Source organism: Canis aureus, chromosome 26, assembly GCF_053574225.1.
Source record: "Canis aureus isolate CA01 chromosome 26, VMU_Caureus_v.1.0, whole genome shotgun sequence".
In the NCBI taxonomy this organism is placed as follows: Eukaryota; Metazoa; Chordata; class Mammalia; order Carnivora; family Canidae; genus Canis; species Canis aureus.
In genome coordinates, this window is record NC_135636.1 from 36921713 (window position 1) to 36942441 (window position 20729).

Genomic DNA, 20729 nt, shown 5'->3' on the forward strand with positions numbered 1-20729 from the left:
TCTGTAGTTGAGAATCTGGCAGTCTCTGACCGGTGGCTAAAGAGTCCAACTCCAATCTGAGGTCAAGTCACCAGGGACCATTTATTGATGTTTCTAGGGAGAAATGAGAAGGAATACATCAATTGAATAAGATGATGTTCGTTTATTACATCCGTGATGTCTTTCAAGGCTTTGAAAAACACCCTCTTTTGTCTAATTAGTCATTGTGACCATGTCTCCATGGAAACCATTATGTTTGTACTCACAATAGACACGTGTGCATCCATTAAAGGGACACAGTTGCCAAATGTGAGCTATGGGCTCAGAGTGGAGTGGCTTTTTACAGCACAATCATCAGGGCTTCTGTAGAAAGTGTCAGAAAACAAGCAAATGGCTGTTCTTTCCATGAAGGGAGACACTGGTGTCAGACCCTGGATTTAAGGGAGTGTGAAACCAGGAAAACTGAGTGTTCACACTCATGGTGAGGCCCCAAAGGAATAGACTTATTCTTTTTTTTTCTTTTTGTTTTAAAAAAAAACTCATGTCAAGGATTTTTTTTAACCCATTAATTACCGAAGGAACTAGAAAGGTATTAAAAACTAGCTTGGAAGAAAATCCAGACAGCCGACGTGAATATAGGTCATCAGGAAAGTGGAAATGAGTTGGTTAATAGATACATAATTGGCTTTTTCCTAAGAGGGCTAAGGCCTGTGATAAACTTTAGTTTCTCGTTAAAAAATAATGAGAGCCAACAAGTGCCCAGTGGAGGTATGTGAGTGCTCTGATGGGAGGCAGACTGGCTGGGGTGAGGGACTAGAGCAAGGCCATGCTCCCCAGGCCTGGACGGTCTGGAGGGCTACACACAGAGGAGCAGGAGGCTGGCAGGGGACAAGCCTGGGTGGTCAAGGTGGCCTTTGAGTCAGCCACTGCAGGACACAAGAGGGGGTGTACCAAGCAGAGACACAGCATGAACAGACAGGGAGGCTGGGAAGCGGGGATTCTGAGAAGCAGCACCATATGCAGGGGTGTGGGCAAGCCCAGCTCACCAGTATCCAGATATTTTCGTCTGTAAACTCATGCACTGGTACATCCTTATTCATAGTCATTACCTCTTGTTTTGCACACAATTCTAGTAACCCTAATATTTTTGGCTTTCTGGTCATGGTGAATTAGAAATAACAGAAGATCCATTGGTGTGACTGTTGGCAAGCACACTGGCACCAGCAAGTGGAAACAGCTGAGAGCTTCATGGGTCAGGGTCTAGAGAAACATAAAAGTAGTCACAAAAGGCTGAGACATAGCATGTTGGGCCATTCATTGTGGGAGCAAAAAGCTTTCTACTTATCCCCAGCCTAGCCTACTATTGACTGTACTATTCTTAGCAGTAGCCTTGAATGATACAGGAAAGAGGTTCTTGACAAGAGCAGGAGTTAGAGCCATAAAGTTCTGGTTCAATTCTCCACTCACTGTGGGGCTCCAGGCAAATCACTTATAATAAACCCTTCATCTTAGAGTGATGAGAGGATCACATGAGCTTATGGGGCACATGGTAAATGCTCATTACAAAAGCTACTGTTAGCAGGGAAGTAAATCATGGTCACCTACAGCCCACAACATGGATGAATCTCAAAAACATGGTGGTAAGGGAAAGAATCCAGGCAAAACTAATCTGTGATATTAGAGGTCAGGATGGTGGCTATGAGGTATAGTGCCTTTTCTGTTGTAAAGTAGAACAGATGTAGAAATCCACATAAAACAAATGGGCAGCAACTTAGTGGATTGTGGTAAGGCCACTTGAGAAGCTATTGATACAGTCTCCTTCCTCCTGCCAAATGTTTTGCTTCTCAATTTAGGTGTTAGTTCCTCAGGGGTGTTCAGTTTGTGAAGTTAAGGGGCTGTATGCCCTTTTCTGTATGCATATTATGCTGCTTCTATAGAAAATATAGGCTGTGATTATGATTTATTTATTTGAGAGAGAGAGAACATGAATGGGAGGGGCAGAAGGAGAGGGACAGAGAATCCTAAGTAGCACAGAACCTGATGCGGGCTTACTCTCACGACCCTGAGATCATAACCTGAGCCAAAATCAAGAGTTGGTCACTCAACCCACTATGCCACCCCAACACCCCTGTAATTATGATTATAAATGCTATTATTGTGCTAACTTCTTTGGACCTCCAGCTCTTCATCTGTACAATGGGGATGATAATCCCTTCTTTGCAGAATTGTTATGAGATATAGTGTGCACAGCACATTCACTCATTGGTCCATTCAGCAAATCTTTACTGAGTGCCTATGGGCCTGAGCACTGTTTTAGAGACTGGTGATAAGCAGTAAGCCAAACAGACAATAATCATGGGGCTTACATGCTAGTGAGGGGGAAGACGCATGCAAGGCATTCACTTGAAGGGACCTATTACATTCCATAGTGCCCTTTGGTTTAGAAAACAAAATCCTAGAACACATCTCCACCTCAGATGGTAAAGATTTTTGTTTATTTGGTTTGGTTTTGATTTGGCTCCTCAAATAATTTGCTTCACTTATTATGTAAGCTTGGTTTGAACCAAGTCAGACCAATGAAGGCATATGTATGCTACACTGAGAATTTCTGACTTTTCTAGAATTTCTGGATACAGTTAAATTGTGAATCGGAGCAAACTATCCTTCATGAGCTACAGTGTTGGGGGCTGAGGGAAGCATATCCCAGCAAAGAAATGCCTTCTCCCTCCTGCTTTGAGTAACTTAGATTTCTGGGCCCTGAACCCTGCAGGCAGGAAAGTGTTAAGAAAGAAATGTGCATTTCCACTGAACAAGAAAATCAACTTAGAAAAGAAATGTGTATTGGAAAATATCTATTTGCCTGCAAAATAATGTAAAAATAATGAGCTCCTATTCCCCTTTGATGTGCAGCGCACGCTTTTAAGGAAAGATTCTGCATTTCTGAGATACTGGGCCTGGCGTGTAATGAAGTGGTTGTTATGGCAACAACTTTCAAAAGCAAGTATTTTCTGAGAGATGTGCTCCACACAGCCAGCGTGAGAGAGGAAAACATGAAAACAGAGACAGGGAGATGAGCTCAACAGAACGCATGAGATGCTGAGTATCTGCTCTGTCTAAGGGGGAGGGAAATGTGCCCCTCATCACCACCCTGGCCTGGCCTTGTAAACTGCAAGGGAAGCCAGCCCCTGCCCTGGAATGGGGGATGGTGGGGAGACAGGGAATGGGGGCCAAGGCAGTGCAGTGTCTCTTACCTGGAGATGCAGCCTGCGGCTGGGGGCTACATCACCAACCTCTCTCCACCATCCCCTTCTAGCTGGCCTCCTAGCCTTAGCCTCTACCTCATCAGCTCCTTCCCAGCCCCCATGCTCCAGAGCACCAAAGCCGCCCCCCCACCCCCCATTCCAGAGCCCAGTCTCTCACTGACACTTAGCAGAAGGGACCTCCCTCACTCCACTCCCTGGAATCCCTGGGGGCCCTGCCAGGCCAGTGCCCAGTGTATGCAGACATGGCACCAAGAGCTGGCATTTGTCATCTTCTCTGTTTTCACATCAACCCGCAGTGCCTAGAACAGTGCCTGGCACAGAGTGGCGGCTCAGTCTCTATTTGTTGAGTGAATGGATAGTCCTTCTCTGGTGCTATAGCCCTTGTCCCCATTCCACAGATGAGGAAGCTCAGAGATGTTAAGTGACTTGCCCAAGCCTGAAGATAGTGAACAGTGGAGCTGGGCTTGCCCACACCCCTGCATATGGTGCTGCTTCTCAGAATCCCCGCTTCCCAGCCTCCCTGTCTGTTCATGCTGTGTCTCTGCTTGGTACACCCCCTCTTGTGTCCTGCAATGGCTGACTCAAAGGCCACCTTGACCATGATGTTATGAGAAAGCCCCACTAAACTAGATCCTTGGATGTGTCACGGCCCAGGGATGAGGCCTGCCCTACCTGTTGTTAAGTCTGGGCTGGGACCACAAGGAATAGCTGCTTTACTCTCCTCACACAGTACCTGGCACAGAGAAGGCATTTGGCAGCCCTTAGTTGAATGAAAGGAACTTTAGAATCCAGATAGTTCTGGAAAATCCTGTTGAGTCACTAGCCAGCCTTCTGAGATCCCTGGGGCTACCCTGGTCAAAGCTGAAACCTGCTGCCATCCAGCCCCAGCTCACATTTGTGGATGAGTGTGTGCATGTTAGTGTGTAAATGCATGTATGAATGGCCTCTTTGTAGGGGTTTTGTGCTAAAAGGGTCTGGAGCTACATATGTGTGTGTTAATGCACTGAGGTGAAGGAGATGGGTATGCACAAGGCTTTGAGAGCATTTGCATGTCTGTGTGTGTGTGTGTGTGTGTGTGAGAGAGAGAGAGAGAGACAGAGAGAGAGAGAGGAAGGAGTGTGCTACAGGGAAACCTGGTATTTTAAGTATGTGTGTAAGTCGTGTGTGGGGAGAGGGGTGTATACATTCAGGGGCTGCTGCCTTTACCAGGCAGAGGCAGAAGGAGCCCACTGAAGATGGGCTGTATTTTCAGTTTGAAGCTTTGGGCTAACCTGCAACCAGAGAGAAAAGACTGACATCGGACAGTCTTCTGGATCATAAAGTATGAGAGTTAGAGCTGGAAGCAGCTTTGGAAGTCACGTTCTTCTGTCCCTGTGTTGCAGCTCATGAAAAACAGAGAGGGGAAGTGACCTCCCGAGGTCACACAGCAAATTCAGGAAGAAGCTAGATCTTGGATTTGTATCCAGGTCTGGGCTCCCTCATTGCCCCCAGTCTGCTACCAGATCCCTGAGGTGGAGGGAGAGGGTTAACCGCAGAGTAATTAATATCAGGCACCAGAGTATTATACAATTTCATTCGCACTTTAATTAGGGGAACTTTTTTTTTTTTTTAAATAGAAGTCTTTGTTGCGTCAATTAGTTGATTGACTATCACTGGTTTCTAGGTTAGGGAAACTTGATCTGCAGTGAATGAATTTGTTTATCAGGGAAAAGGAGCCAGGGGATGGAAAAAGAAATTCAATTAAGTGTCAGGCTGCTGAGTGACAGGCTGCATTTGATAGGACTTTTAGCTTAATTGCTTGTATTTCATTAAGAGATTTATTTATCAAGAGAATTCTTCATTTTAAAATCTCGGGCCCTGTCTGAGTGGCTTCTGGCTATTTTTCTGCATTGATTGAGGACATAGAAATGTGGACCTGAAGAATTGCCTGGGACCTCAGAGACATTCTTATATCTAAGACCCTCCCTCACCCTGGCTGCTGGGGCTGACAGTCCCCTTACCCTTGCCATCCCAAAGTTAGATCCAGAACTTAGAAAGGGTCTGCTTTTCTCTGAGGAGAAGAGTTCCTGTTTCTCTTTAGATTTTCCCATTCTTTGGGATATGAATCCCAAAGAAAGTCAATACCTAAGAGTTTGGCAGCTTTTTGTTTTTTGTTGTTTTCCCCCACAAAACAGGTTTAACTTCACCCAAAGTTAAAGATACATGCAGGGACTTCTAGAAACTAAATATTACTAAATAGTAAATGACTTTCAAAATAAGCATCCTTAAGAATAAAGTCATCCCTATAAGATATAATTTAGTTAGAGAAATGATTACTACCAGTTAAGAATGTCAGGCTCCGCAGTGGATGCATTTTAAATCAAATGGGTCTTGTTGTCTTACCGGTAAATAAATCTTACGTGATGACTTACTCGAGCTGTTTTTCCAAAGGCCTCCTGATCTTGTTCATAAGAATTGCCCGATGTATAATCTATAAGAATTGTAGGGAGTAATCACCTTGTATTATAAATGAGGAAACTTAGGCTCAGAGAAGGCAAGAGGTTTTTCTAAGGACACGTCCCCGCCTGGGAGAGAACCAGAATGAGCACCTGTTCTTCAGTGCTCAGGACTGCTCTTACTTGGGCCTACTGCTTATTACATGTCCTTGAACAAGTGTCTCCTCCCTCTGGCCAACTGGTAATAGTAAGATTATGTGTCTCACTGGTTTGTTGGGAGTGCGGTATTCCATGCAACGTACTAGGACTATAGTCATTACATATTAATGTATCAGCCATAATTATTATTGTGCCTTCCAGGTAAGATTTCATGTGGAAAGAAAAAAGATTTCTTTTGGGAGGGTAGTTTTATGATTTTATTAACACAAATGTGATGTACACATAAGTTGTCTATTAATTTTTGCTGCGCAGCCTGGCTTTGGGATTGGTGACTGATGGCCAGCTGGGCTGCTCTTTCCACAGTGGCTTTGCAGTTCTTGAGGAGACACTGAGCAATCTCTGCACAGTAAGATTTGTTGCACATCAGCAACATTTCAAGCTCATTGATGTTGTGGACTAGGAGCTTCTGGAAGCCACTGGACAGCATATGCTTTGTTTTTTTTGTTGCTTCTGTAACCAATGTTGGGCATGAAGATCTGGCCCTGGAATCTTTTTGTGCCCCCTATTGTCAATGCCTCTGGGTTTCTGCCAGTTGCCCTTAATTTTGACATATCAGTCTGACTGGTGCCAGCTGAACTTCCCGGTCCTCTTTTTAATGATCTTGGGCTTCACCAGAGGTCTGAGGGCAAACCATGATGTGGAGTAAGAGATGGCTGCCACCTATACAGGCAGCACCAAGGAAGAGAGGGGCAGAAAAAAAAAGGTTTCTAATTCTTAAAAATAATTGAGGATCATTGTTCTGTTACATGAATCCTCCCTACCACCACCCCTCACTCCCCATCCTTAAGAAGAAATAATTTGCTTCTGCAAATGGGTAGATTCATTCCTAGTCCTTGATGACTGGTGGCGAACCCAGGTCTCCTGTTCCTCAGGCTTTGCCTCTCTCTGGCATTCCCTGGTTCCTGGGTACTTTTATTTTCTTCTCTAGGTAAACATTTATTCATAGTTCTCCCTCCTTCTTTTATTTCTCTCCATCTTCCTTCTCTCCCTGCTTCCTTCCTCCCATCCATCTATCCAACCATCCATCCATCCATCCATCCACCCACCCACTAGAGCACAGGAGCTTCTTCTATAGACGTGTATGCACCAATTTTGCACATTTCTTTCCAACACTGTGATGTCATCTTGGTAGCTTGAAATCAGCCATGGAGGGAATATTTACACTATGGCAACTGGAGGACAGTATAAGTGAGGGCTTTTTTTGCCTTTTTGGATAACTCTTCCAGTGCACCATTGTATCCATCCCTCGACCCACTTTCTCTCATCCATTTTTTTGTATATTCTGACATCTACCCACCAAGCCATCACACATCCAACTACCCATGCATCCAACATGTATTAAACACTTCTTGTGGGCTAGGCCTTGTGCAAGGTCCACTGGGAGGGCAGAATTGGTAAGAGCCTCTTCCCTGCCCTTGAAGAATTGACAGTTGAGTGGAACAGACACCTTACATCTGCCTCATATTCAGGGACAGTCCTGGACATCATTTCATTTGATCACCATGGTCAGTATTGTTATCTCAGTGTAACAGTTGAGGACATTAAGGCTCAGAGAGGTTAAGTGAATTGACTGAGGTCACACAGCTGGCTGTACCTCATTTGTTTATTTGTATGACAAGGCATGACATTCCCCTCACCAAGCTGCTCAAATCCAGCCAGAATGTCAAGGTGAAAACAGATTTTCAAACTTGTCCTTCAGAAATAAGCCTTCTTAAAAAAAATAAATAGAAAGAAAAGGAAAGAATAGGGAAAGTTATTTTTCCATCTTGCTTAGATGGGGACAGTTTTGAATTTATTTTTTCAGATTGAACAATCGTTCCTCAAATGGATAGTGATAGGTGATCTAAAAAATAATCTTTAAAAACGTCGCCGAGTTGGGCATTTCCTCCGGGTGACATAACTCACTGTGACAGAATGCATTTAAATTCACGGAAAAGAAATTGAAAGGAGTGCAGCGTGGAAGGTGTTTGTGTGGACTGCTAGGTTCTTAACCCTCTCCTTTTACCATGCTCGCCCTTTCCCTCTTTGCCGCAGGCTGGTGGGCACTCCTATCCTTTCCCCTGCCCCGCCCCTTTCCTTCCCCTGGATCTCTTATAGGCACCAAGCCCTCAAACTATTTACTTTGCTGAAGGCAGGTCCTAGGACATGGCCTGCTGATAGACTGTAAGAGAGGGTTGGATTTCCTGATGAGCCGAAGAAAGAGGTGTTCAGGCCAGTTGGAAGCTGATGTTCTCTCTTTCTCTCTGGTTCTTGTCTGTTCCTGCACATGGTTAATGTAGTAACAAGGAGTAGGCTTTGCCTTGGGAAGGCCAGGGTGAGGCCAGACAGGGCTCAGAGCCCTGCTGTTCAGCTCAGGGTACTGGATCCATGCAATCTGTGCCACAAAACCTCCTGGTTCAGTAGGTGGCCTGTCTCCAAGAGGCAGAGCTCCTAGGGTTGTTGGCAAAAGTTTTGACGGACAGCATGGTACTCAAGATCCTAAAGTGTCTTTTGTGCGATATTTTCATTGCACTTCAGAAAGCATGTTCTGTTATCTATATACTTATCTCTCTTTTCCTGAATCCTGTTTTCTGTTGCGGCTCTGGCAAAATAAGGCGGCAGGTACCATCTTGAGGAAGAAGAGGCAGATTTGGTGCAAGTAGTGTCTTAGGCCAGATGTTCTAGAATCAGAGCCTGAGATGGAGCCTCTGGTATGTGTGATTTATCCAGGGTGCTCTTGGAAGGGAAGGAGTGCGGGAAGTGGGAGGAGAGGGAGGGCCTGAAGCTAGAGGCCAGCCTCAGCCTAAGCCCAGGGGGGCTCTAGAGCATGAATTGTATCACCGGGTTGATCCCCACTTGAGACAAGGCTACTGGCATTTGTGCTCCATGCCAGTTAGTCAGTGGCCACTGAATGTCAGTGGTTGGGGAGAGAGAATAACCTCGTGGGTGAGACAGATCCTGCCAGAGGCAACTCTCCAAGGAAGGGGACACTACTAGCCTTAGCAGCCAATACTCACCACATCTGGGGGCTATAGGCTTTGATCTAGTATGGGGGATACGGCTTGGGAGCCAGTGGCATCTACTAGAGGGAGAACCCCAACAAGACAAGAAAAGGAAGGTGGCTTGTGCGAGGGAGATAGGAAGTAGAGGAGAAACAAGTATGGCAGCCCATGTGTCTGGACCTTCCCTCTTTGGCCTGGAGATAGATTGGAGAGGCACTGAGCCCTCTAACAGGCCCCTGCCTTCCTGTCTGGGGCGCTAGGAGAAGAATGGCTGTGTAGAAAGACCCCTGAAAGCAGGAGTGCAGCAGGCTGAGGCTTCAAGCCAAGAGTCTATTACAGGACAGCTGTGGTGAGAAGTTAGGGTTCATAGTGAAGGCTTCTGCCAGGAAGTACCTGGGGCCATATGATGCAGCTGCAGTGCTGGTACCAGTTGAGGAGGGGGTTGAGGTATTCTGAGAAGACACCCACCCTGATATCTGAAGAAGAACAGATCACAGACTTAGTACCTGCTAACAGTGTCTGGGACCAGGCCGTGTGGTAGCGACAGCTGGTGTTCCACCTCCCAGTCATTCGTGCTCACCCTCCCGCAAGTGTAGAATTCCTGCTGGGAGGTGGCTGCCCAGAGAGGGACTACAGTTCCCAGTTAACCTTGTATCTGTGTCTGGCTCTGTGACAGGTCCTCACCAGCACGTGAGTGGAAGTCACGTGTGTCACTCCTGGCTGGTAGCTTTTAAGAAGTGGATGGGGGTGATCCCTGGGTGGTTCAGTGGTTTAGCGCCTGCCTTTGGCCCAGGGCGCAATCCTGGAGTCCCGGGATCGAGTCCCGCGTCAGGCTCCTGGCATGGAGCCGGCTTCTCCCTCCTCCTGTGTCTTTGCCTCTCTCTCTCTCTCTCTCTCTATGTCTATCATAAATAATAAATAAATAAATATTAAAAAAAAAAGAAGTGGATGGGAACTTGTCTCTATTCTTCCAGTGGCTGTAAGAAGACTCTGTGATCAGAGAGGCTGGCAGAGCCAAAGATGGGAGGAGCCTTGGTTCTTGAATCATTACATGGAGGAGAGCTTCCCATAGACTAGGAATTGCCTCCTTGGGCTATTCTGTGAGCAATGTGGGGAAAATCTGTTGTGTGTAGCCACTGAAATTTGGGGCCTTATTTGTTACAGAAGCTAGTGTTGCCCTGACTCTGACAAGCCTGACCAGGCATTTCCAGCAGATCACATAATGTCCATATTGGCACTGGCACAGGACTGGCTCTTCATCTACTTCCACCCTTCACCACTCCCTGGGAGCAAAAGTTCATAGAAAGCCCCCTTTCAATATTCATGTGCCATCTTAGAAAGGAAGAGATGAGGGAAGACATCCGAAAGATTCATTAAAGAGAAACTGAGGTGAGAGATTGTTTAAATATTTGGTGCTCAAAGTGAAGTCCCTGGACCAGCAGTGTCATCACCTGGAACTTGTCATAAATGCAGATTCTCAGGCCTTGGGCCTCCTGAATCAGAATCTGCATTTTAAAAAGAGCCCCAGGTGATTTATGTGCACTTTATAAGCTTGAGAAGCTCTCCTTGGAGCAAGATATTATGTCAGAAAATATGCCTCTTGGCCAGGCAGATAGCTGAAGAGCAGCACAGCATATTCATTCATTCTTGTATTCATTATTTCGTTTGTTTTTTCAACCCGTTAGTTTTTTTTTTCAAATATTTTGTTTATTTATTCATGAGAGAGACACAGAGAGAGAGGCACAGACACAAGCAGCGGGAGAAGCAGGCTCCATGCAGGGAGCCTGACATGGGACTCGATCCCAGGTCTCTAAGGATCACATTCTGGGCTGAAGGTGGCACTAAACTGCTGAGCCACCTGGGCTGCCCACAATCTGTTACTCTTTAATGAACATCTGCTATTTTCCAGGCAACGTCCTGGAGAAGCAAGGGAGATACAGGCTCTGCCCTTGGAGAACTTGTTCTCTGTTCGGAAGCAAGGAGGGGCTGACATTAAACATCATGACTGTGAGAAGTACTACAAAGAAAATGTGCAGGTGACAATGAAAGCATAAAATGAGGTGCTGCCTCACTTGATCTGAGGGTTCAGAGAAAACTTCCGACAAAGTGACATTTAGAGTTAAGAAGGAAAAGTCAGCCAGGTGAAGAATGGGGTCAGCCATGTTCCAGGCAGAAGAAACTGTGTGTACAAAGGCCCTGAGGCAGGAAGAACCTTAGAGATCTTGAATAATTATAAGCAACAACAGCAATGACCCAGTCCTTGCTCTGAACTAGAGTAAGAGAGAGTGGGGTGAGATATAGGAGTGAGACCCTACAGGCCCTCTTAGGCCATGAGAAGCATTTTGGACTTTGTCCTAAGAACACAAGAGAATTTAAATCCTGGCTCAGCCACATATTAGCTGTGAGATGGTGGACAAATTACTAAACTTTTCAGCACTCCAGTTTTCTCATCTGTAAAAGGACAACATAGTGCCTATTTCATATCATAGTGTGGGTTTTAGGATTAAATGGGTCAATATGTGTAAAGGGCTTATACAGTGAATAGCACATAAGAATTTGCGATTACTATTGAAGAGTTTTAATCAGGAGAGTCATGTGATAAGGTTTGTGCTTCAAGAAATCCCTCACTGCATGAAGGGAAACTAGCCTGCAGGAAGGAGAGGCTGAGAGCAGAGGGCCCAGTTGGAAGACTTTGTTACCCTGGAGTGACATGCAGCTGGCTAGACCATGCTGGAAGCAGTGGAGCAGAGGATACATGATGAGGAATTGGTGACTTGTGGGATGTGTGCCAGCAGGGCGAAGGGGGATGGGACAGGAGTCAGGGATGGCTGCCAGGTTGCTAAGTGGCACATCTTGGTGGGTGGGAGTGCCAGGCTTTCAGTAGAAGCTGATGAATTAAATTTTGGACATGCTGAGTCTGAGATGCCCTTGAGACATGAAGATGGATATATTGAACAGGGAGACAAGATGCTGGGGCTGCAGTACATATGTGGGAGCTGTTAGCATGTGGATGGCAGTTAAAAGCATTGGGAAGAGATGAAAGTACTCATGTGGTATTGGACATGTTTTGAGTTCGAATCTCTACCAGCTGTATGGTTGGGGGAGAGTTACTTTAGCATCTTTGAGACGCTGTGTGTGGTCTGAAAAATGAGGCTAATGATATACCTGCACCAAAGGGCTGTGTGGGATGTAACTGAGGTAATGTGTCTAAGACACCTGTCACTTGGCTCAGTCAGTATTAATCCCTTTTCTCAGTCTATCTCCCTTCCTCACTCATCACACACTTTTTTTTTTCCTACTTTGGTTTCTGAAGCAGCTACATCCAGGGCCTGGTGCTGGCCTGCTTGCACTTGCAGCTCAGGTACTGAGCCCAGAGTGGTCCACGTCCAAATGGGAACACCGTGGATCACCCAAGGCTGCCAGATGTGTAGAGAGTGAGTCATGCTGTGAAATGAACATTGGCTTCTGAGTCAGTGGGACTTGATTTAAGTCTCATCATCTCTGCCTCCCACTTGTTTGAGACCTCAGGCAAGTCTTGTACCTTTCAGAGCCTTGGGCATTTCATCTGCAGGGTGAAAACTTAGGTGATTCTACTCTGTATTAGTTTGTGAAGACTGCTGTCACAAAGTGCCACAAGTTGGGTGGCTTATAACAACAGATATTCATTTGCTGACAGTTCTGGAGGCTAGAAGTCTAAAATCAAGGTGTCAGCAGGGCCATGCTTCTCTGAGACCCTGAAGAATCTTCCCTGGTCTCTTCCTAGCTTCCGATGGTGGCCACCACTCCTTGGTGTCCTGGCTAGCAGCTGTAGGACTCTGATCTCTGCCTCTGTCCTCACAATGGCCTTTTTCTCTGTGTGTCTCCCTGTGTCTTATCTCTTCTTGTAAGAACCCCAGCCACATTGGACTAAGAACCAGCCACCCTACCCCAGTGTACCTTCGTCTTAACTATCTCTGTGGTGACCCCGTTTCTAAACAAGATCACATTTTCAATTACTGGGGTTAGAACTTCAACAGATCTTTTTGGAAGGACACACACAGTTCAACCAATAATACATTTCTAGTCTTCTTTTCTCTGAATTAGTAGCATGTAAGGGGGAATAAAATCTCCATGGAGGAGAGAGCTGGGGAACGTTAATTATATTTTTACTTGTTGGAAAACAGTTTTCTGATGGCTAGAAATACACGTTCTTTCTGTTAATTATGGTCTCCTTGTGGCAGGTAATCATTGCAGGTGAAAAGACATTTTATTGAAAGAACAAACAGAAAGGTAAGAGCTGGACCCTGATACCCCTGGAGAGAAAATGTCTGTGCTTAATTGGGAAATGCAAACTTTTCTGCCCTCTATGCTTTCTGGCAAACGCTATAGGTTGGGAGCAGGGCCAGGTAGCAGGGGAATTGTCTTTCTGCCACTGTTAAACTGGGCCACTAGACATCGTTTGCCTTCTGTATGGGCAACAGTACACCTTTGCCCTCCTGCTCCAGGGAAAAGCCAGTTCTGATTATGAGAGTTTCTGATGTTCTCACTGGCCCATACAGTACCCTACTAGTCCATTCCATTGAAAAGGTCATGCTGTTGGGGCACCTGCGTGGCTTAGTCGGTTGAGCATCTGCCTTTGGCTTGGGTCATGATCCCAGAGTCCAAGGATTGAGCCCTGCATTGGCCTTCCTGCTCAGTGGACAGTCTACTTCTCCCTTTCCCTCTACCCCTGCCCACCTGTCCTTGCACTTGTTCTCTCTCTTTCTCTCTCTCTCAAATAAATAAAATCTTAAAAAGAAAAGAAAAGAAAAAAAGTTATGCTGTCGATCCTAGAGAGTAACAAGGAACCCATGGGCTAGAGGTCTTTTGGGGCCTCAAAAATTCATGGGTCAATTGTGCTCCTTAATATTGTACCCAATATGAATTGAAAAGTTACATTCAGGGGGTCCCTGCGTGGCTCAGCGGTTTAGCACCATCTTCAGCCCAGAGTGTGATCCTGGGGACCTGGGATCGAGTTCCATATCGGGCTCCCTGCATGGAGCCTGCTTCTTCCTCTGCCTGTATCTCTGCCTCTCTCTCTGTGTGTGTCTCTATGAATAAATAAATAAAATCTTTAAAAAAAAAAAGAAAAGTTACATTCATACAAAAACTGTGCACAAATGTTTATAGCAGCTTCATTCATAATTGCCAAAACTTGGAAGCAACCAAGATGTTCTTCAGTAGCTGAGTGGATAAACAACCTGCAGTATGTATATCCACTCAATGGAACATTATTCAGCCATTAATTCAGTGATAAAACAACAAAAAAAGAGCTCTCAAGCCATAAAAAGACAGGAGAAATCCCTAAAGGCGTGTTGGTAAGTGAAAGAAGCCAGTCTGATAAGGCTACATATTGTGTGATTCCAGTTTATATGACATTCTGGAAAAGTCAAAACTTTGGAGCTGGTAAAAGGATCAGTGATTGCCAGGGAGTGGGAAGAGGGAAGGAGTGAGGTGGAGCACAGAGCATTTTTAGGGTACTGAAGCTATTTTGTATAACACTGCAAAGGTGGATATGTGATGTCACCCATTTGTCAAAACCCTACAACACAAAGAGTGGACCCTAATTAAACTGTGGAATTTAGCTATTAGTACTGTATCAGTATTGCTCATCAGTTGTAATGAATACACTACCCCGTGTAGGGTGTTAGTGATAAGGGGCACTGTGTGGAGGACTGAAAGTGTATGGAAACTACTTTCTGCACAATTTTTCTGTAAACCTACAAGTGCTCTAAAAAACAGTGTCTGTTACAGAGATACAAACAGAGAAACCTCATGACCAGTCACTTTGGGGAAGCTCTGGGGGCTTCAGGGGTGGCACCTGTTTGGAGCTGCCCCTATGCAGCAAAAGGCACCAGGGCCTGATGTAGCTCTTCACATCTGGGTGGCCTATTTCAACCAGTGCCTGTGCTGTCATGCCACCACTTCCAAATGGCATTCCAGGTGAGAGGAGGTTCCACAGCTGGTCTGGACTACTGTGTAAGTGACCCCACCTCTTGACAGGTCTGGTGGTCCACTGGGTGCTGTTTGCTGCTCGTGGAAAGTCTTGAGACTCCCAGCGGTGTTAGGCAAGGAGGAGGGCATATAGCAAGACTTGCCTTGGGCACAGAATTTAAGAGGATGTCCCCAAAAAACTCAGTAATCAAGATGGATAATGTTTTCACTGTTTTTTTTGTTTGTTTGTTTGTTTTTGTTTTTTTAAAAGTGAATGTAGAAATATCTATCATGAAAGTATCAGAACATTTAGTAAAACAGGATTTGGCCCTGTGTTTCCCTGACTTTGCCTCATTTGCCTCTCCCTTATCTTGGTCCTGTCAGATCTTATATTGATTCAATATTTTGATATTTGATTCATCATAGTGTTTTGTATTGATTTTTGTTTTAAAAATCATTTCAACTATTTTATTTTATTTTTTATTTTTTATTTTTTATTTTTGCCTTTCTTACTGAGATTTTAGGCACCTCCCTTAAATTTTGTGCCCAGGGCAAGTGTTTCATGTGCCTCACTCTTGTCCAGGCTAAGCTCCTAGGCTTCTCAGTTATCAGGTTAATATATTCATTTCATTTATATTCAATAAATATTATTAAATACCTACAATGTGCCTTTTACCAGTGGATGAGCTAACTCGCCCCATGGCTATGGATCTCCCTCCTTCCTGGGCCAGCACTTGCTCAGGAAACTCATGGCCAAGCGGCCACAACAGCCAGCATGTACCCAAGACCCAGCCCTCCTAGGCCACCCTGATTGCTCAGTGCTCAGTGTTCCAGCAGCAGATGTCTGCCTCAGTCCCTCAGCTATCACACCTCATTGAGGGGACCTGGTGGCTAGATGGTTAATTGGCCCTCATTTGCTTTGGAGGAGTAGCAATTTGTTTCAGCAGAATAGACACTTGTTCTGGATTTCCATTTCCGTCAGGTCCTGGCAGTGTCCCTATCCTCAGACTTGCTAAATGCGACTTCATAGCCACAATATTCCCTCTGGCCACAGCAAGAACAGTGAGGCAATGAGCAGTGAGGTACTCATGGGATTTGCTATTTTTACTAAGTAGACGCAGAAGCAGCCAGCCTGGTGGAAGAAGTAGCCCGTTGAAGACTCAGCTCTGCCAACTTTAAGGCTGGGCTGCTGTTCTGCAGGACACAATATATGCTCTGAAGTAACAACTGGTATTTAATGTTTTGTCTTCCATGGCCAGAATACACAAGTACTTCCCCTTGACTCTGGATTTGTTTTACTCAGAGACCTTGAATTAGAGCTGAGACTTGCCCAAGTCATTTCCCTACCCAGCAGTCCAGCCTGTGGTCCTATGTTGGCATCTACTATTTTTCACCATCTTCTTCCTCTTTCAGCTAGGGATAGCCCCCAGACTTTTGGGAACCACCTAGATTCTAGCTCTAAACTGGAGGACTGCAGAACCAGGACATTTTTCTATCTTCACAGTACTCATGCTCTCCAACTAGAAACCTAATATCCAGATCCTCTGTGGCCCTACAGTCTGCCCTGAGCAAAGGGTTACTATGTACAGGAGTATAGATTGTGTACTACATAAACCCAGAAGGCACTACTCAAATGGAATAAGATGTGAATGATGCCCTTTGAATTGTGCAATACAGCAGCCTTGTCTGAGAAGTTAGGCATGAGATGACCACACCCTTAGGGAACTTGTACCAATATATTGAGGGGAAGGGATACAGCAGACTGACTCTGGTACCTGAGGTCAATGTAGTGGTCATAATGACAGCAAAAATCCTCATGACAACCCTGTTAAGTGACGTTAATATTATCCCCATTTTACAGATAGGGAAACTGAGACCCAGTGAAGTTGGACAATTTGCCAAGGATGCACAGCTGAAACATGTTAGAGCCGGGATTTGAACCCAGGTAATCTACCTCCCCAGCTTTTGCTCTGAAACATGATCTACCACTGTTGTTCCCCCTGACCTCTTGATTTCAAGACTGAGAACTGGATCTGCCTCAGAAGAACCCAAGACCTTGCCAGGACACTAAACATACTATAGGGGAAGGAGATTGGAAACCAGACAATCTGGTACAGACATACTCTACCATGTAACAATGTGACTTTGGCCCCATCCCCAAATCTCTCTGAGTTATCTATTCAAATGGGCCTTTGATGGTGAACAGGTCTTGCACACTTACTGGTTGCCAAGCACAGCTAAGACTTCAATTACATGACCTCAGTCCTCATAGCAGGTCTTCTTGGGACCCTTGCTGCATGGGCCCCTAGCCTGGAATGGAGTCTAAATAAGGTGTGTGTGGCAGGGCTTTTGAAGTCTCAGTGTCCATGTACACACATTCTTTGGCAAGAGTGATGATTCTAAATCTGTGGAGCCCCTACTTTGTATGAGGTACTCTGCTAGGCACTTCATGTACAGCATCTCTTTTACTCCTATAAGCAGGCCCTGTTCTGCCCGCTTTCAGATGAAGATATAGAGGCTCAAAGATGTGAAATAACTTTCTCTGGGTTGCAAAGCTTAGTTTCAACCAGGGAAGGCTGACTGCAGAGCCTATCCTCTTGATAGCACCCAGTGGACTCTCCAAATGGTCCTATTTCCCAGGCTTCAGCATACCACCTGCATTAGATGGGAACATGGGAGTAGGCTGTGGGGAGAGGTAGAGAAACTCAAAGGAAAGAAGGCTAATTATTGTGACAGCAGAAGCCTACATCATCTGTGTGATTGGTCCACAGTTTCACCAAAGGGTGGGTTTTGTTGTTCCTCATGATCCAGAAAATTGGGAACACGGTGGTGCCAGGGAGGCCAAATCTGCCTCCTACTGAAAGACATTGGGCATAAGGGGAAGGAAGGCCTTGGAAGGCTGAGTTTTTTCCTTTACTCTTGCCAAGGGCTCCTTTTCTATTTCATCTTCATTTGGGGCCATTGAGAGGGAAGAATGAAGTTATAAAAAGACTTGCTTCCAAGGCATTGTCATTAAGACGCCTCTTTGTTTGCTGGCTTCTGCTGTGTCTTTACTAACAGCATTTGCAATGTGGGGGGACTTGTATCACAGCCCTAGAGAGGCCCAGGCACCCATATGGCCATGCAATGCTCTGGATGACCCTTTCACACACCATGACAGTGGGAAACTGAGATGCATAGGGATGTGTGACAGGATTTGGGGTGAAGAGAGAAGCAGACTATTTGGCCCCTTGGAGTGGGGACAGGAGCATTGGGCAGGGTTGTTGATCATACTCTAGGGGATTTCTCTCAAACTGGAAATATTTTTTTTAAGATTTTATTTATTTGAGAGAGAGAGTGAGTGAGAAAGAAAAAGCATGAGCAGGAGGAGGAGCAGAGAGAGAGAGGGAGAAGCAGACTCCCCACTGAACAGGGAGCCCAATGCGGGGCTCAATGCCGGGACTCCAGGATCATGACCTGAGCTGAAGGCAGACACTTAATCAACTGAGCCACCCAGGCACCCTCAAACTGGAAGGATGTTTGAATGGTGGGAAGTCAAAAATCAACAAAGGTGTATTACCCAGGGATGAGGCATGACCTTCAGTCTTGGCTTGTAGGCGATACAAGAGCTGTGGGGGTGAGGAGCACCCTGGGATGAGTTCTGCTCTAAACATCTCCCTGGTCTGTGGTTATGCTCTGTACCTACTCACTGTGTGACCTCAAGAGGTCTCTCAGTCTTTGCCTTGGTTTCCTCATGTGCTATTGGGATAGTGAAACCAACTGTTGGAGCCTATGGTGTTACTACTTTGGTAGTGTGTGCCTGCCTAGTTTCTTCCCCATGTCCCTTCTAGCTCCCTACTCTACATGGTGGTCATGGGGCTTCCATCTCAGCTTTGCTGGTGCCCAGCATAGGGCCTGGCTCAGAGTAGGTGCTGAGGAGGTAACCCATATTAACAAATTCATGAAGAAATAAATGCTGATAAATAGACTGCTTGTGTGGATATAAGCTGAAAGGAGATGTGTGGGTTCCATGTAAATGTACAAAAGCCCTTTGGGAGATATGCCATTCCATCTATCTTGGAATTTTCATCTTGATATATTTCACATGATGAGTGATGCTTTGCCCTGAAAAACTGGAGCCCTCAAAAGAAATGGCCATATAAATGTTATATATTTATATGAAAAAGTAAAGAATTTTTGTTCTTTGGGTAATTAGAATTTGCTCTGTTTATTCTACTTTTTATTTTTTTTATTTATGATAGTCACAGAGAGAGAGAGAGAGAGAGAGGCAGAGACACAGGCAGAGGGAGAAGCAGGCTCCATGCACCGGGAGCCCGACATGGGATTTGATCCCGGGTCTCCAGGATCACGCCCTGGGCCAAAGGCAGGCGCCAAACCGCTGCGCCACCCAGGGATCCCCCTTTACCGCTTTAGTTGGGTTTATTCCTAGGTATCTTATGGGTTTTGGTGCAATTGTAAATGAGATCTATTCCTTGATTTCTCTTTCTTCTGCTTCATTGTTAGTTATAGACAGGGATTGGAAGAATAAATCTTGTTAAAATGTCTATGTTACCCAAAGCAATCGACATATTCAATGCAATCCTTATCAAAATGCCATCAGCATTTTTCACAGAGCTGGAACAAATAATCCTAAAATGTGTATGGAACCAGGAAAGACCCCAAATAGCCAAAGTAATGTTGAAAAAGAAAACCAAAGCTGGAGACATCACAATTCTGGACTTCAAGCTGTATTAGAAAGCTGTAATTATCAAGATAGTATGGTACTGGCACAAAAATGGACACATAGATCCATGGAACAGAATAGAGAACCCAGAAATGGATGCTCAATTCTGTGCTTGACTAATCTTCAGCAAAGCAGGAAAGAATATCCAATGGAAAAAAGACAGTCTCTTCAACAAATGGTGTTGGGAAAATTGGACATCCACATGTAGAAGAATGAAACTGACCATTTCCATACACAACAATAGACTCAAAATGGATGAAAGACTTAAATGTGAGACAGGAATCCATCAAAATCCTCAAGGAGAACACAGGAAGCATCCTCTGTGACCTTGGCTGCAGCAACTTCTTTCTAGACATGTCTCCAAAGGCAAGGGAAACAAAGGCAAATGAACTATTGGAACTGCATCAAGATAAAAAGCTCTTGCACAGCAAAGGAAACAGTTGACAAACCAAAGACAACTGACAGAATGGGAGAAGATACTTGCAAGGGCTAGGATGCAAAATCTACAAAGAGCTTATCAAACTCAACACCCAAAGAATAAATAATCCAATCAAGAAATGGGCAGAAGACATGAACAGGTATTTCTCCAAAAGACATACAAACAGCCAACAGACACAAGAAAAAAAAATCTCAACATCACTCAGCGTCATGGAAATACAAATCAAAACCTCAATGAGATACCACTTCACATGGCTAAAATTAACAACATGAAAACAACAGAAAACAACATGTTGGCAAGAATGGGGAGAAAGGGGAACCCTCTTGCACTGTTGGTGGGAATGCAAGCTGGTGCAGCCACTCTGAAAAACAGTTTGGTTGTTTCTCAAAAAGTTGAAAATAGAGTTACCCTACAATCCAGCAATTGCACTACTGTGTATTTACCCCAAAGATACAAATGTAGTGATCCAAAGGGGCACCTGCACCCCAGTGTTTATATTTATAGCAGCAATGTCCACAATAGCCAAACTATGGAGAGAGCCCAGATATCCATCAACAGATGAATGGATAAAGAACACACATATACACAAAATGGAATGCTACGCAGTCATTAAAAAGAATGAAATCTTGCCATTTGCAACTAAGTGGATAGAACTAGAAGGTATTATGCTAAGCGAAATAAGTCAGTCAGAGAACAACAAATACCAGGTGATTTTATTCATATGTGGAATTTAAGAAA

General features: G+C 45.0%; 1 long non-coding RNA gene across 1 annotated transcript in view; it reads left to right on the plus strand.

Annotated features, from left to right (window-relative positions):
• LOC144298386 (uncharacterized) overlaps positions 1-20729 on the plus strand; it is a 123796-nt gene that overhangs the window by 27457 nt on the left and 75610 nt on the right. The window contains exon 5 of the long non-coding RNA XR_013365377.1: positions 16691-16774. This is a non-coding gene — a long non-coding RNA (uncharacterized LOC144298386). The remainder of the gene's footprint in view (positions 1-16690; positions 16775-20729) is intronic.